Source organism: Condylura cristata, unplaced genomic scaffold (genome assembly GCF_000260355.1).
Source record: "Condylura cristata isolate star-nosed mole 26May11 unplaced genomic scaffold, ConCri1.0 scaffold00019, whole genome shotgun sequence".
NCBI classification, from domain to species: Eukaryota; Metazoa; Chordata; class Mammalia; order Eulipotyphla; family Talpidae; genus Condylura; species Condylura cristata.
Window position 1 is genome coordinate 28,141,739 of NW_004567120.1, and position 15,591 is coordinate 28,157,329.

A 15,591-nucleotide genomic window follows, 5' to 3' on the forward strand; every position below is an offset into this window, starting at 1 on the left:
GGAAAAGATCATGCTTAGTGAGATAAGCCAGAAAGAGAAAGAAAAATACTGGATGGTTTCACTCATAGCAGGAGTATAATGGACCAGGCGAGAAAATAACAAAAATAATGAACCATATACCAGAGACATTTTGCGGGGTTGGAGTGGGGAATGGGATCAAAAACGGTGCGGGGGGGGGGGGAGGGAAGTGCACAGGATTATGGTAATGGCACATGGGTGACTTGGTGATGGGAAACACGCAGGGATTACAATTGAGATGGAAAAAAATATACAAAATGATGTAAAAATAAACTGTTATAAAAAAAAGATTATTGCCTTCTTTTCAAATATGTTTTTTCTGTGATTTTAATCTGCCCCTTCTAAAATTCAAGGTATTCTATGCTCCTGTTGTATGGCACTGAATACCTTTTCCCACATAATTCTTGATTTCTTAAAATTGTACCATGTTTTAACAACTTTTATCTTTAATATTCAGAACCCCTAATATTGTTGCTCAAGTATGTATGACTGTCTGACCAATTTTTCCATCACTTTATTTTAGCTGTACTAAGTCTTTTTCAGCGGAGTTTCTTTGCATCCTGTTTTAGTGCTCCATAATAAAATGACTGTTAAAGGTAGATATTTTTCCAAGCAGGTACTACCAAATACTCCATCAAGAAGCAACTATTTCTTTATTAACTATTTTATTTTAGTTTCTGTCAGGGTATGTCAGTGATCTTCTTTCTATTCAGTATGGGCACTTACTTGATTTCTATAGGAAGTAGAAAAAGTTATTTAACTCATAGATAAGTATAAATTTATTTAGGGGATTTATGAGAAAATTATAAGTGGCTTGGAATAATAATTTGTCATAAGCAGAAGTATAAATCCCAAGCAATATTCAAAAACTGTGACATGAATGGATTGATCTTGTTTAGATCTGAATTAGTTAAATTACCTATAGCTTTTTATTTAAAATTAATGGTATTTGAAATATTGAATTTCATTATAATTTAAGATGCATAAAATATAGATAATATTTAAGAAATCCAGTATTAACTGAGAAGCCAGTATTAAGAGAGAATGTCAGAGTTTAGGTTGACCTGCAGTCTTCTCCTACTTAGTTGGTTGTTAATTCACTCCATGACCTTCAGTCAGTAACCTCATTGTGTCTCAGAGGATATAATAATCCTGACCTGCTTCACAGGGGCGTGCTGTACTTTAATTGATGTGTGTTAAGCGCCTGGAGGTACTTTAATGAAAGTCATTATTGAAATGCAATTATTAACATTTGGGATAATGAAGTTAGCTTAGATGGTTTAGCCAAGCTTGGTGTGAAGACGGTTTCTAAGTTCAAGAGCACAAAAATTCCCTGATGCAAAACTTAAAAAAAAAAAAAAAGACCTAAAAAAGCAAAAATAGAAAATGAAACTGTAACTGGCTTATTTGCTGACTTTAGCAGCAGCAGGCCTGAAGTTTATTGCTTTGTCTCTGATCAAGTGCATTACAATCAATGCGAATTACTACAGATATACTAGGAGATAATTTTGCAAAAATGTCAAAAATGCAAACTTTTGGAGAGTTGGATAGGCTAGAAATGACTATCGATTTTGTAAAGGTTGGTAAATTACAATACTACCTTACTTTAAGGTAGATTGCAAATCTTGCATTTTAAGCAAGATCAACTCTAATTTTAAACTTGAAGAAAGGCTTAGTGTAGCACATGCATTGCTTTTATCCACAAGAAATTTAGAAAAGCATGTGCTTACCAAGTAGATCCTAGACACTCCCAATAGGACTCATCCTTCTGCTCAACAATTCCTACTTTCCTATATATTTCATCAGGGCTTGTCATTATGTACAGAGAGCAATCGGACCAGAATATAAATAAATGAACAACAACAAAAAAAAACCTCCTTATTTTCAAGAAATGACTAAACAAACAAACAAACAAAAACATTTCCAGAAAATAATGGCCATTCAATCTTCAGTAAATGTCACACATTCAACAATTTTATCGATGCTTTTTTTTAAATTGATGTAATTACATTTAGATAGTCTAATGTCTAGAACTTAGGGTCATGGAAACGGAAACTTCAAAACTTAGAGAACGTTTTTACAATTAGAGCTTGGTTTTTAGTCACTGTGTGGAAAGTTGTAGTGCTTTTAGAGTTATATAGTATAATCATTTTGTTACAATTAAAATTTTGTTTATTTATACCTGCTAAAAATTTCAGGAAACGTGTTAAAAACACAACAAACCCCCATGATACCATATCTCACAATTAGGAAAATTATTTTATATTAATGTTCACATTATTCATTTCTGATATATATCTGTAGATATATAAACACACATATATTCTGTTATATATATCTTTATACATATGTATACACACACACACACACACCACAAAACAGGAGAACATTGTTTAAATGGCCTTGTTTTATTCCTCTGTCTGTTTCCTCCTAATTTCATCAGCAATTTGCACAATATGAATGTTTTAAGAATTATAATATGCATTAAGATTTTATAACAAGTATATATTGTGTTAATGAACATTATATACTTTTAAAACATATATTAATGGTATTATACTGTTTATGTCATTGTGAATATTGCTTTCTCAATCAAAGTTAATGGTGGGTCATATTAGATTTCCATTTTTATTATCTTAAGAAATCTGCATATATTTTCCCATAGATGGAATACCCACAAATCAGTTGCAATTCAATATACAAAAAATGTATCCAAAGAAACAGAAATGAAGAAAAAAGTAACATTTATAATCATACCAAAAAGAATGAAATATCTGGAAATAAACTTAACAAAGTGGGTAAACTATATATGTATTGAAAATTTTAAGACAATGTCACAGGAAAAAAAAAAAAGACACAATGAAATGGAAAGATACCCTGTGCTAGTAGATTAGCAGAATAAACATTTAAATGGCCATATTACCTAAAGCAATTTACATATTCATTGCAATATCTATCAAAATCCAAATGACTGTTTTCAAGGACATTGCGAGTTATAGGGTTTGTCTGGAATCACAAATGCCCCAGAATAGTAAAGCAATCCTGAGAGAAAAGAAGGAAAAATGGAGGTATCAAACATCCTATACCACATAGGAATCTAAACAGCAGAACAATATGGTATTGTACGAAAAGCAGAAACTCAGACCAACAGAATAGAATCAAGAAATAAACTCACACAAATATGGACAGTTAATCTTTAGCAAAGGAACTATGTCAATAAAATGGAAAATGGAAAGTCTCCTTAACAGTGGTGCTGGGAGACCAAATGGATTTACAAATGAATTTTACCAAACTTTCAGAAACGAACTAGTGCCTATCAGGCACAAAATCATTCAAAAAAAAAAAAAATCCTCAATAAAATCTTAGCCAACAGAATCCAACAATGCATTAAAATAATATACCATGACCAAGTGGGCTTTATTCCAGGAGCACAAGGATGGTTCAACATCTGAAAAACAATTAACATAATCCATCACATCAACTGACAGAAAAATAAAAAACATATAATCATATCAATAGATGCAGAGAAGGCATTCCACAACGTTCAACTAGCATTTGTTTATGGACTTCAAAATCCTTGGAATAGAAAGAACATAGCTCCACATGATAAAAGCCATATGTGACGAAGCCACAGCAGGAGTTCAAGGGATCAGGAAAAAAAAAATAGCAATTGCAATAAAGTAAAAAGTAAAAACAGAAACCAGAGATATTTTACGAGGGTGGAAAGGGGAATGGGATCGAACTGGGGTGGCAAGAGCGCACCTGAATACGGTGATGGCGCACAGGTGAATTGGTGGTGGGAATTCCCAGGGGATTACGATCCAGATGAAAAAATGCACACAATTAAGAATGATGTAAAAATAAATTTTAAAAAATGTATTGATGGGAAATATGGATAGCCTCTTTAAAAAATGAAACTAGATCCATATTTAACTCCACACACAAAAATTAATTCAAAATGGATTAAGGGTCTGGATAGAAGAACTGAAATCATAAAATACTAAGACATCTACCACAGATATGTATTTAGGGATGCAACTCCAGTGGCAAGGGGAACAAAGCAAAAATAGACAAGTGGAACTAGATCAGAGTAAGAAGCCACAAACCGACCTACAGAATGGGAGAACATATTTTCACATCACACATATATGACAAGGGGCTAATCCCCAACATTCACAAATTTCTTACACAGTCCATCACAAGATAACCCAGTCTAAAAACTGGCAAAAGACCTAAATAGACATCTTTCTAAAGAAGTCATTCGGACACATGAAAAATTGTTCAACATTTCACTTCTTCAAAAAAATCACATTTCACTCTGTTCTTAAAAAATGAATAAAGTGGCCCTCCCTGGTGGTGCAGCGGATTAAAGCACTGTACTAAGAAGCTAAAGCCACCTCTGCATGAGTTCGATCCCCGCCAGCCCCGGAGGTGACAACATGGCGCTGCAGATCTCTCCTGACCCGCCCGCTGCTCCCCTCAGCAGTGTACTTTGTCCATCTGCTTGTTCTGCTCCCCGCTCTGTGTGTGGTGAATCCTCTCACCATCCCTGCACCTCTGACCTGTACCCCAGTTCTGTATCCATAAATAAATAAAATCTTTTTTTAAAAAAATGAATAAAGTTGTCTCAGTGACTTGTGATGCTCGCATAAAAAGTCTTTAATAAGGAAGGAATGTATATGTTTATGTTTATATACAGATACATATGTGACGGTGCTTCAGTTATGATTTACTTTTAGCTCTGTGATCCTGCTACCATTATGTAGCACATTATAAAAGTTTTTAACCTATTACATCCTCATTTCCACAAATCACAAACTCCAATTCCAAATGCCTTATGTACAAAGGTAAATATGTCATAGATTCCAGGCTTACAACAATAATGGGAAAGCCAGATCTTATTTTAATTAATAATGTCACCTGGTATTTCATTGTTTCTGAAAGGCTGTAACAGGATAAAACCCTTCAAGAATGAAATTTTGTTATAAAATATATTTTTATATAGCTAAATAATATAAAAGCATATTGTTTATTGTTAGGAAATAAACTGTCATGTTTGAAAGACTCCCTCTGCATAAGACAAACAGTACTTACTGCAGAAGGAAAACAATCCAAAACCTTTGTATTTCCAATGAGAGTATACACACACACACACACACAAATCATATATATACATACATACATATATATATTATATATATATATATATATATCAATGGGAAGAGAGTCTAGGTTATATATACCTACACACACACACACATATAAAACCTAGACTCTTTTCCCATTTATAAGAATCATAAAAAAGCTAAAAGTTAAACTTTTAATAAAAATATTCCTCATTATGGATATGATTATATATTTGAATGATTTTAATAAAATTTTACAAATTAAAATATATATGGTCAATAAGATCAGCTTGGATAAATATCAGTGTTTCAAGTACTCTGAACTTTTATTTACTCAGAGTAAACCAGATATTGTCAACATATTTAAAGTCCTAGATGTAGTATTGTTGAAATACACAGTGTTTTTAACAAAAATACTTTATTTTGCTGTTTTTTTAATTCAAAAAGGATCCGTTTTCTTTCAGTCTCATCAGATGCCAGAGACTGTATTTAGTAAAATTATTTGATTAGAGAGTAATCATCATTATTAGATTAGGAGGAATTAAATTACAATTACTAAAAATTATAGGTAATTACAATACAGCTTAATTTCAAAGCTAAACTTATCCTCCAAAGAAAAACATTTTATGCATGTTCTTAAAATATGCCTGTATATCTATTAATGTGATACATAATAATGACTTTGGTCATTTGAAAGCCAAAAGTATGTAATTGAACAATTATTACAGCCACACTGCCTGAAGGCACTATTTGTCAAGAGAATTATATGATAGCCAATTATATCCATTCAAGCTTGAAGGATAATTCTATCTTCTGATGGGAACAAATTACTACTACAGTTCTCCCCTCCTCCCCCCAAACTTTAGCTATTGGCTTATTGAATGTAAATGTTATAAAACAAATACTTTTTAATTGCCAGACTTGATTTGATTTAAATACAACACTCTAATAAACAAATTTATTAGAAGATGCCATATAAATGTTCAAAGAAAGCTGAAATAAAACCTTAGCCCTCAAGAATATAGACAAAATTAAGAAATAGGGTTAGTTTTGAGTTCCTAAGAAAAGTAGTTGCAAAAATTATAGCCTTGAATTATCCATTTTTCTCAATCAGAGGCATAGTGACATACTGATTTTCTAGTTCAGTACAGATTAGAATTAACAAACCAGAAATAAACTAGAGGAAACTGTTAAAGTCACTTTTAATGGCAGAAAGAGAAATAAGAGCTCAAAAGGTGACATCAACATAAGGGAATAAAATAATTGAAACTTGTCGTGAATTTTACTCCTACACAGTATAATAACGGATGCTCTTAATGTTCTTCTTGAGTTCCCAAGAAATGATATGTTCAATGACCTTCTTGTAATGCAAAGGAGTAGAAGAGCTATATAAAAGGCCTCTATCAAAAATGACTGTTTTTAATTGTAATTTAATTATCTTGAAATGTACTCAACTTCCTCAGTGAAACCAAGTAAACACCAATATACAGTGATGTGACATAAAATTGGATTTACTATTTTATAAACAGTAGTGCTTTCTGGTGGTGTTATTAAGCTATACTTTCTTGCCTATGTGTTTCATTTTAGAAAGAGTTCAGGGTTTCAAGTATTTGATGGATTTATTTAATACTTTCTGATTAGTAAATGTGTTCTCTATCATAAAACCTGTTCCTCTTGTAACTGAAGATTGGGGAGCAATTTGAAGCAATATTTGGCAATATATTTTATCAGGGATTTTTTATGTGTGTTCTTTTAGTCCTGCTGATGCCAGGAATTAAATTGGAAAATACACAATTTTTAGGGCTGTGAGATATGATTTGAAAATACTGAACTTTGGATCTTTTAAAAACAATATGTCCAATGTATGTGATTAATTTAAACCTAAAATAAAAGGAAGAAAAGGAAAAAGACAAAAGAAATTCCCAATTGAGTGCTGATCCATAAAATATTTCAGTGCTAGAAGTAAGTTTTCAAGTTCTAAATTTTTTGTCCAGTCCTTTCATAGGGGTTTAAAATTCTCAAGACTAAGTAATAGCAGACTATTACACAAATGTAAGTTGGGATATATTTGACTTCTTTAATTGGAAGTCAGTGCACTTTGTCTGTCTCTGTCATTGAGTGCTCCATTCAAAAAGCCCTCAGTTTTCTATGGGTCTGAATCATTACCCTTCCTCTTTAATTCTGCTCCACTAATGCATCAGAACAAGTTACCATAGTTGCCAAGTAGCCCTTTCTCTCTTAGAATGCTTCCTGCTCCGTTTTCTTCAATTCTTTATCCTTCCTGCTTCCTTTCTTCCCTTAACTCCACTTTGGAGTCTCAAGGGGAATTGCCAATGAGGTGTAAACTTCTGCATGAGAAACTGTTCTCACCCTAGTGCAGTAGGTTAATCACAGTATTTTCTGAATACTTGAAAGAGATGGTGATTTTGACATCTTTTGAGTAACTAAAGGCAAAGAAAACAGGACAAATTGATGGAAAAATCCTGGATTGTGAATCAGAAGTCCTGACTGTCATGTATAATAGCTACACATCAAATTTAGCATCCATTGTAAAATAACAACATAATGATACTACAGACACAGAAAAAAAATCTTTTATTAACTTCTCAGTCCAATATTGCTCTACACCAGGCTATAACGGTACCTATCTCTAATAATAACCGCCATCCTAAAAGAGCATTGCTACTCAACAGTCAATCATTATCTAATTCAGTCACATTCACTGCTAAAAAGCACTGAATTTTGGGTTAATAAATGCTGTAGTCACACGAGCAGAAACAGTCTGTTCATTCTGAGATTAATTCCTGGCCCTTTTTTTTTGTGGTTTAATTCTAGTAACCAATCAGAGCCATTGTATTTATTCTTCCGTCAATAGCACACAAACACTAAATTAGCAATTTAGAAGTGAACAAAATAAAGATTCAGTTCTGCAACTGAATTACCAAGAAAATGTGCACAAATGTACCTTTGTATAAAAGGTGTATAATTCTAGCAAATGTAGTACACTGGATTAAAAAAAAAGAGGTTAAAAACAATCACGATACTTCAGATAACCTTATACAATCTTGACTTTTCTGGTATATTTTTACATAAGTAAAAATGGTCACTCAGGGAAATGTCAAACAAAATTTGTCACTGCCTATCAGTTAAAACAAAATAACTGCTGCTTTTTAGAGACAGCAGGCAACCTTTATATATTTCTATGGCAAAGAAATATAGGCCCAAAATATATTGCATATAAAACTTCATCCTTAACTGTCTTTCAATTAAATTTAATCTATTCAAGGATCCTGTTAATGACTGAGCTAGCTGTTTGGGAGAATACAAGATAATTCAGTCCTGGTTCACACCCTAAAAATGCCTACAGCCTCATTTGCTTGTGAGAGCAAGAAAGGTACAAGAGATTTAGAGCTTTTAGCTTACTAATTATGTTATTACAAAACTCTTTCTACGAGGACATTGTCATCAGCAACTAGAACAGTTTCAAAATCAATAAATCTTTATTGAATGAGTGAATGATTAGGTAACCTAAGTTTGTAAGCAATGGTGCTTGTTTTTGCATTTTCAAAAGCAAGCTGAAATCTCTTGCTACCTTGTCAATGAGTAGCATAAAATAACTTCATTCAGTTAAAATTCTGATAGTTAACATAATGGAAAAAGTTAATCTTCACTAAGAAGATTGTTAAGAAGACTGAATTAGTCAATTAACCATTTTGGTTAAGAATTATAAAAACCAGCAGTGTGACCTTAAGCAAGTTACTGACCTTTTCTAGAAGTGGAAAGGGGCCCTATTATGGGAAATCTTCTAGTTATTCTAAGTAGCTTAATATTTATCCTGTTTTCTTTCCATCCCAATGTCATAGCAGCCATGATCCTGATTCAGTAATTCTACGTGTTGTCAAAACACATGTTTTAAAATAAAGGTTTCCTTGAGACAACAGGTAACCATTAAAATAATGAAGAAATTATACACACATGTAACAACTAGAATTGAGTTTTAGTAGGATTACTCTTGAAAGAAAATAAATAAATTCATTTGAAAACAGTGGCATGTGTTTCCATATTTTTGTAGTAATACAGTAAATGATGAATTAAATAGAACTATAAAAAATATATAATAAATACAATATAATTTAACATATACAATAATCTACCAAATATAATAATGCAAATATAATTCATAATTAATATGCATATATAAATTTCCCAACTTATTTCCCTCCCACAGATATCTGAATTTGTTTATATATTCAAGAATTCATGATGTATTCTGATTGTATTGTCCCTTTCCTCTCACTAAGTTTCAACAAATTGACTTCTAAAAACTACAACTTAATTAAAACAACTCTTACTTATGCCATGGTTAAAAAGAAACCCTTTGGTGAAATAAGTAGCCTCCAGCTTAGGAAGCAGTCACAATTAAGGCTGTCAATACTCATTAACTGCTTTATGTACAGATAGAAAAAAATAAGTTACCAAGTGTCTTGAATGGTAGAATACTTTATAAAATACTGTAATCTTCTCTGATCTAGGAAATAATATGTATTAATTACCCAAGGCTGACAAGAAGGCCTACAAACACAGATTGAATGTCTGAGGTTTCTTTTGATTTGTCCAGGTTATACTGAATATGGAAAATTACTTCTCTGAAATTACCTGTAGAAACTGAAAAGAATTAGCTTAAGAGTCTTGATGCAAATGACAGTGAATAATATTGTAGAAAAAGTACCTAGTCAAATCAGTTAAATTTTTTAATCTGAATACTAAGTTATGTCCACTCTACAAAATATATTATTCTAAGAGGCAACATGAGCTTTTTTTTTACAAAAGCTACCACTTCTTTCAAACCTCCTTATCTTTCCCCATTTACCCATTGATGGACATTCAGCAATAAACATGGCACTGTACATATTTGTTGAATACAGTACTTTTGTTTCTTTCAAATGTATACTCAAAATGGGCTTGCTGAATCATATAGTAGCTCTACTTTTTTCTTTAATTTTTTTTATGATTTATTTATTTATGCATACAGAACTGAGGTACAGGCCAGATGTGCAGGGGCGGTGAGAGGACACATCAGAGACAGAATGGGAAGCAGAACAGGCAGGTCGAGGAAGTACACTGATGAGGGGAGCAGCGGATGAGACAGGAGAGGTCTGCATGCCATGTGGGTCACCTCCCTGTCTGGGGATTGAACTCACACTCAAGGGGCTGCCGCTTGCTTGATATTGCTGTGCTGTAACCTGTTGCGCCATCACAGAGGGCCCCGTAGTTCTACTTTTAATTCTTAATTCTTTTAATTCCATACTGGCTTCACCATTTAATTTGCCACCAATAGTGTACAAGGCTCCTGTTTTCCTACATCTTGTCCTTGTCTTTTTTATGATAGTCTTTCTTGCAATAGGTAGTTTTATCTCATTGTGGTTTTGGATTTCACTTCCCTGATTGTTAGTGACTTGGAGTATCTTTTCATGTACCTAAATGCCTTCTTTGGAAATATATCTATTCAGACCTGCTTTTTTTTAACCTCTGTATGGTACAATAATGTTGGATACATGTCATTATAAATTTTCCAGGCCCATAAAGTTTATTCTTGGTTTGACCAGAGTGAACGCTAAAGTAAAATGCAAATGTAGGATGATATTGATGTGTTTATGGAAGCTCATTAATTGTGACATATTTACCACTCTGGTGAGGGTTTTCATAATGGCAGAAGGTATGCATATGTGTGGGCAAGCTGTATATGGGAAATCACTGTCACTTCCTTTCAATTTTGCTGTGATCCTAAAGTGCCCTAAAATTATGTATTATTTAACAAAACAAAATTATGTATTATTTAACAAACCTTAAGTGCTGAATTTAAAGATAGGGCCTTAAATATATTTGCAAGATGTGAAAAAAGGAGACTTTTAAAAATACAGCTTTCTATATTGTAGTGATTGTTTCTAGATGTGCAATAAAAATTAATGTAAATTCCAAGGGCTTGTAATTTCGTAAACACCAAAGGGATCTTCCCCATCAGGGAAAGATACAAAGTAAAAAGTGCTGAGATAGGACTCACTAGCTTTCTTGTTTGATTTTTACATTTTGTACCCTGTTTCCTGTTTCTCCCATACCTTAGCCCTTTCTCTGGCAAACCACCACCAATCTGTTCTTTGGGAAAACGGTATCCTCAGCCCTTCTGCCCATTTTTTAGTTGTTTTCTTTTTGGCTTTCCATTGTGAGTGCTTCATAGATTTTGGACATTAACCTCTTATCAGATACATGATTTGCAAATATTTTCTCCCACTCAGATTGTTTTTCATCTGTTGATGTTTCCCTTGCTGTGCCGAAGCTTCTTCGTTTGATGTCGCCCTACCTATTTACTTTTGCTTTCTTATCTTTGCTTTTAGAGTCTCATCAAAAACCATAGCCAAGCCTGATGTTGCGGAATTTTCTGCCTTATCTTAGCAGATTTGTGGTTTCAAGTCTTGATTCAAATGTTTATCCCATTTTAAGTTGACCTAGTGTGTGGTGTAAGATTGTGGCCCATTTTCATCCTTTTGCATTTGGCTGTGGATGTTTCTTCTTTACCTTAATCACTGACACTATCCTCGAACCTCACCATGTAACACCTGGGCCAGTTCTCATGGAACTTGTCTGCCTCCATTCAATTCCCACTTTCCAATCTAATCTCAATAGCTTTAAGAATGACCGTCCCAAATTACCATTTGTTCACAATCCTGCTTCAAAATCTTCAAAACTGACAGACGAACCTCCACTATAAAGCTAAAACTCTTCAATGCAAATTTGTAGCTTGTGTTCAGTGTACCTCTTCACAAATTCATTGGTTCCTCTAAAAAAAAAGTGTTCGTTCATTTACAAATTAAAAAATTTAGAAAAATGCAAAATTGTAAAGCAAACCAGAATTAGGAATCTTCACAATCCCATCAACTACTTGGTAATATTAATCCCATTCGGGGAATGGGCTCCGTAATTACATCTAATGCTGCCAATTTCCCTCTAGGTTATCTACCCTTTTATTTAAACTCCATTTCTGTTCTTACTACTGTTATGTGCCTAAGTCATGCCTGAAGTTCTTCCTTCTACATATCAATACTGATTCTCCTAAGGGGTGTCTTGAATTATCAATGCAGCTAAGCGGTCCGGTTATGTTCTGCTCCTATTTGCTACAAAGGCTGTTTCAAACATTACCTTTCTCCTCCTGTTTTATGCTCTGAGTTCTAGCAGGTGGTTTTCCTCTAAAATGAAAATAGAGAATGACATTTACTCAATATTGTTTTCCTTTATCTCTTAGGCTACTTTTATTTTTATCCATGATCTCTCCTATCTCAGCTATGTCCCAGATTGTTTTCACCGTATGCCTTCTGACATTTTGGTTCTCTTTCCATCAATAACCACTACTCTCTTACCTCCTCAACTTGCTCTTCTTTATCAGTGTGTATACATGCTGAAATCTCTCTTATCCTAAAGCAAACAAATGAAATACATAGACAAGCACACACAAACACATATGACCTATTGTAAAAAGGCACTCTCAAACACTGTGGAACTGTAAATACCTGTAATTATTTATTTTTAATCTCTAAGAATTAGTACTGTGGAACTATAAACTCCTATAATTATTCATTTATAGTTTTTAGATATGTGCTTATATCTCATTGTTTCAATCTGTAGTTTCTTAATGCCAGAAGTTCTTTGCCATTATATCATATCCTTATTTCCCATCTGTGTATCTTTGGTGAAGAGGATATTTAGATCCCATTTTTCATTGAATTGGTTTTCTAATTGTTTAATATTAAGCGGTGTTTATTTCTTTTATTTACATTCTAGTATGTAAATCTGAAAATTCTAGATATTTACCAGATATGTGATGGGCAACAATTTCTTCCAGGATGTGACTTCTCTTTATTTTCTTAGTAGTGTTTTTACAGAATTCATTTTTTAAAACTTTGTGTTTAATGAAGAATCCAATAGAACACTCAAATTAAGGCGTGTTCTGAAGGGTCACACTTTAATTTCCTCTCCTTCCATGTTAAGAAATGTAGGTGTCTTTTTCCTTGAAAAGTCATTGTTCTGTTGCTTTTGTAACAATCCTGCTAGTATTTCTTTCATACGTGGCTGCTGCTGATAAATTATTTGTTTTTGCTTTTCACTGAAGCTCCTTATTCTTTTTTCTATCTTGGTTGTTAATCTTTCTGGTAGAAGATTATGGGCTGAACGTCTTTTAAGTACTTTTATTAATTCCTCCTACTTCCCTTATTCTTGTAATGTCTATTGAAAAATCTCCGGATAGTCTAATTGGTGTTTCCATGTAGGTTATGGTTTTTTCCCTTGCTATTTTTAGTAGTCTGTCCTTATGATTGGTCCTTAACAGCTTTATTTTAAAGCAACTTGGTGAGTATACATTTGCTATTGTTTTATTTGGGAACTCTTTGGGTTGCTTGGAGCACAACTTCTGTTTTCCCCAAATGAGATGGTTTCAGAGGTTATTTCTTTGAATATGTTTTCTATGATTTTTCCTTTTACATTTTCTTCTGGGACCCCCAAGATATCAATGTTATTTTCTCTTTATGTTGTGTCCCAGAGAGCTCTTATTCTCTTTTAATTTTTAAAAGTCTTTTCCCTCTGGCTTGTTCTATTCTTGTGCTCTCCAGTATTTTGTTTTCAAGTTCATTAACACTTATTTTTGCCTATTAAAGCACTGGGTTGTATTTTTTTTTAAACCAGCTATAGTACTTCTTCAATCCATTATTTCCAAGTGTAACTGCCTCATATTTTCATTATCTCTATTGTGTTGCTGTGTGATAGCCTCTATTGTCTTTTTAAGTTACATCAGCATTGCCAGGACTGTTTGCCTGAATTCCCCTTCTGTCATGTTCTACAACTCCAGGGTCAAGATTTCCCTTTGGGATTCTGTTGTCGTTCTTGCAATGTAAGCAATAGATTTCTGTCTACTTCTCCACTTAATATCTCAGGATATATGCTATTTAGTTATTTTTATTAAGGTAACATTGGTTTATAACACTGTGTGTGATTTAGAGGTATAGGATCATACCATATAACTGTTTTTAAGAACAAAGTCTTTAATGGTTTTCCAGCAAGTCATTTGTCAAAAAAGACATTATTTAAAAGAGCATTTCCTTATTGTTGAGAATTCTGCTTCCAATGTTCCAGTATTAGAAATAATCATCATATGAATATCTCAAATTATATATTTTTGACACATGGTAGAGTTCAAGAAATTGACTTAGTGGCTAAAATGAAATAAATATTTTATAGTTTGCATAGAAATTGTCATATGGGGAATGGGATCAAAAACAACGAGGGGAGGGAAATGCACTATGGTGAGGGCACATGGGTGCTTTGGTGATGGGAAACCCAAGGGGATTGCAACTGAGATGGAAAAACACACAAAATTATGTAAAAAATGAATTATTATAAAGTTAAAAAAAATAGAAATCGTCACATGGATTTCCGAAAGATTTGTACCAATTGATAATGGCAACAATGATTACCTCACTACCTCAAATGTATTGCTGTTACTGAATTCTTCTGACAATACCTGAAAAGATAACGGGGCTGGTATTTAGAAGTAAAAATGTACATAAATGTGTCAATAAATAGGTAATTTTGTACCTCACTGGTTTGTTATTTATCACTGGTTACTACTCAGGATGCATCCTTCATTTTAAAACTTTTAGATAGTATGTGATCCTCTCATTTACTGATGTTGGGATCTTCAAAAATTGTGTTACCAATTCTTTGATTTTGATGTAAGAAACAGAATTTTCCTGACATTACTGCTTAAATATTCTTAAATTTCCTACTCTGTTGTGTTTGCTAAACTCTTCAAACCAGTATTATCTGCCTTCTCTCTTTCTCTATTGAAATGCTAGAGAAATTTTTATTAATGATTTGTTTTTAATTTTTTATCATATTATTCTTCTTAAATCTAGGTATCATTGGTATTGGACAAACAAAAATGATAAAGTCAGTGTAGAATAAATATGGAGTATTTATGACAGCTTTAGTTATTAAAAAAATCTCTTTACGTAGAGTTTAAGGACCATGCTCTTACTGATATGTAGAGAAATTAATGAACATCACCGCCTGTCTTCATTTCTTTCTTAATTGTACATCTTCACAATCTCTAACAACACAATAGAAAATCCATAAAATTATTTCAGGCTACCAGATTGAGAAGGAAAGGGGGAAAGCAAAGTTGGAGGTGGCACAATGAACTCTGGAGGAAGAATATGGGTGCTGCAGTGGTGGTAGCTGTGTGGTAACATACACCTGAAGGCAGTGATCCTTTACCCCTGTGTCATAAACAATACTGTAAGCCAACACACCTTAATATAAAAATAAACATAGGGGCCCTCCCTGGTGGCGCAGCGGGTTGAAGCACTGCACTGAGAAGCTGAGGCCACTTCCGCATGAGTTC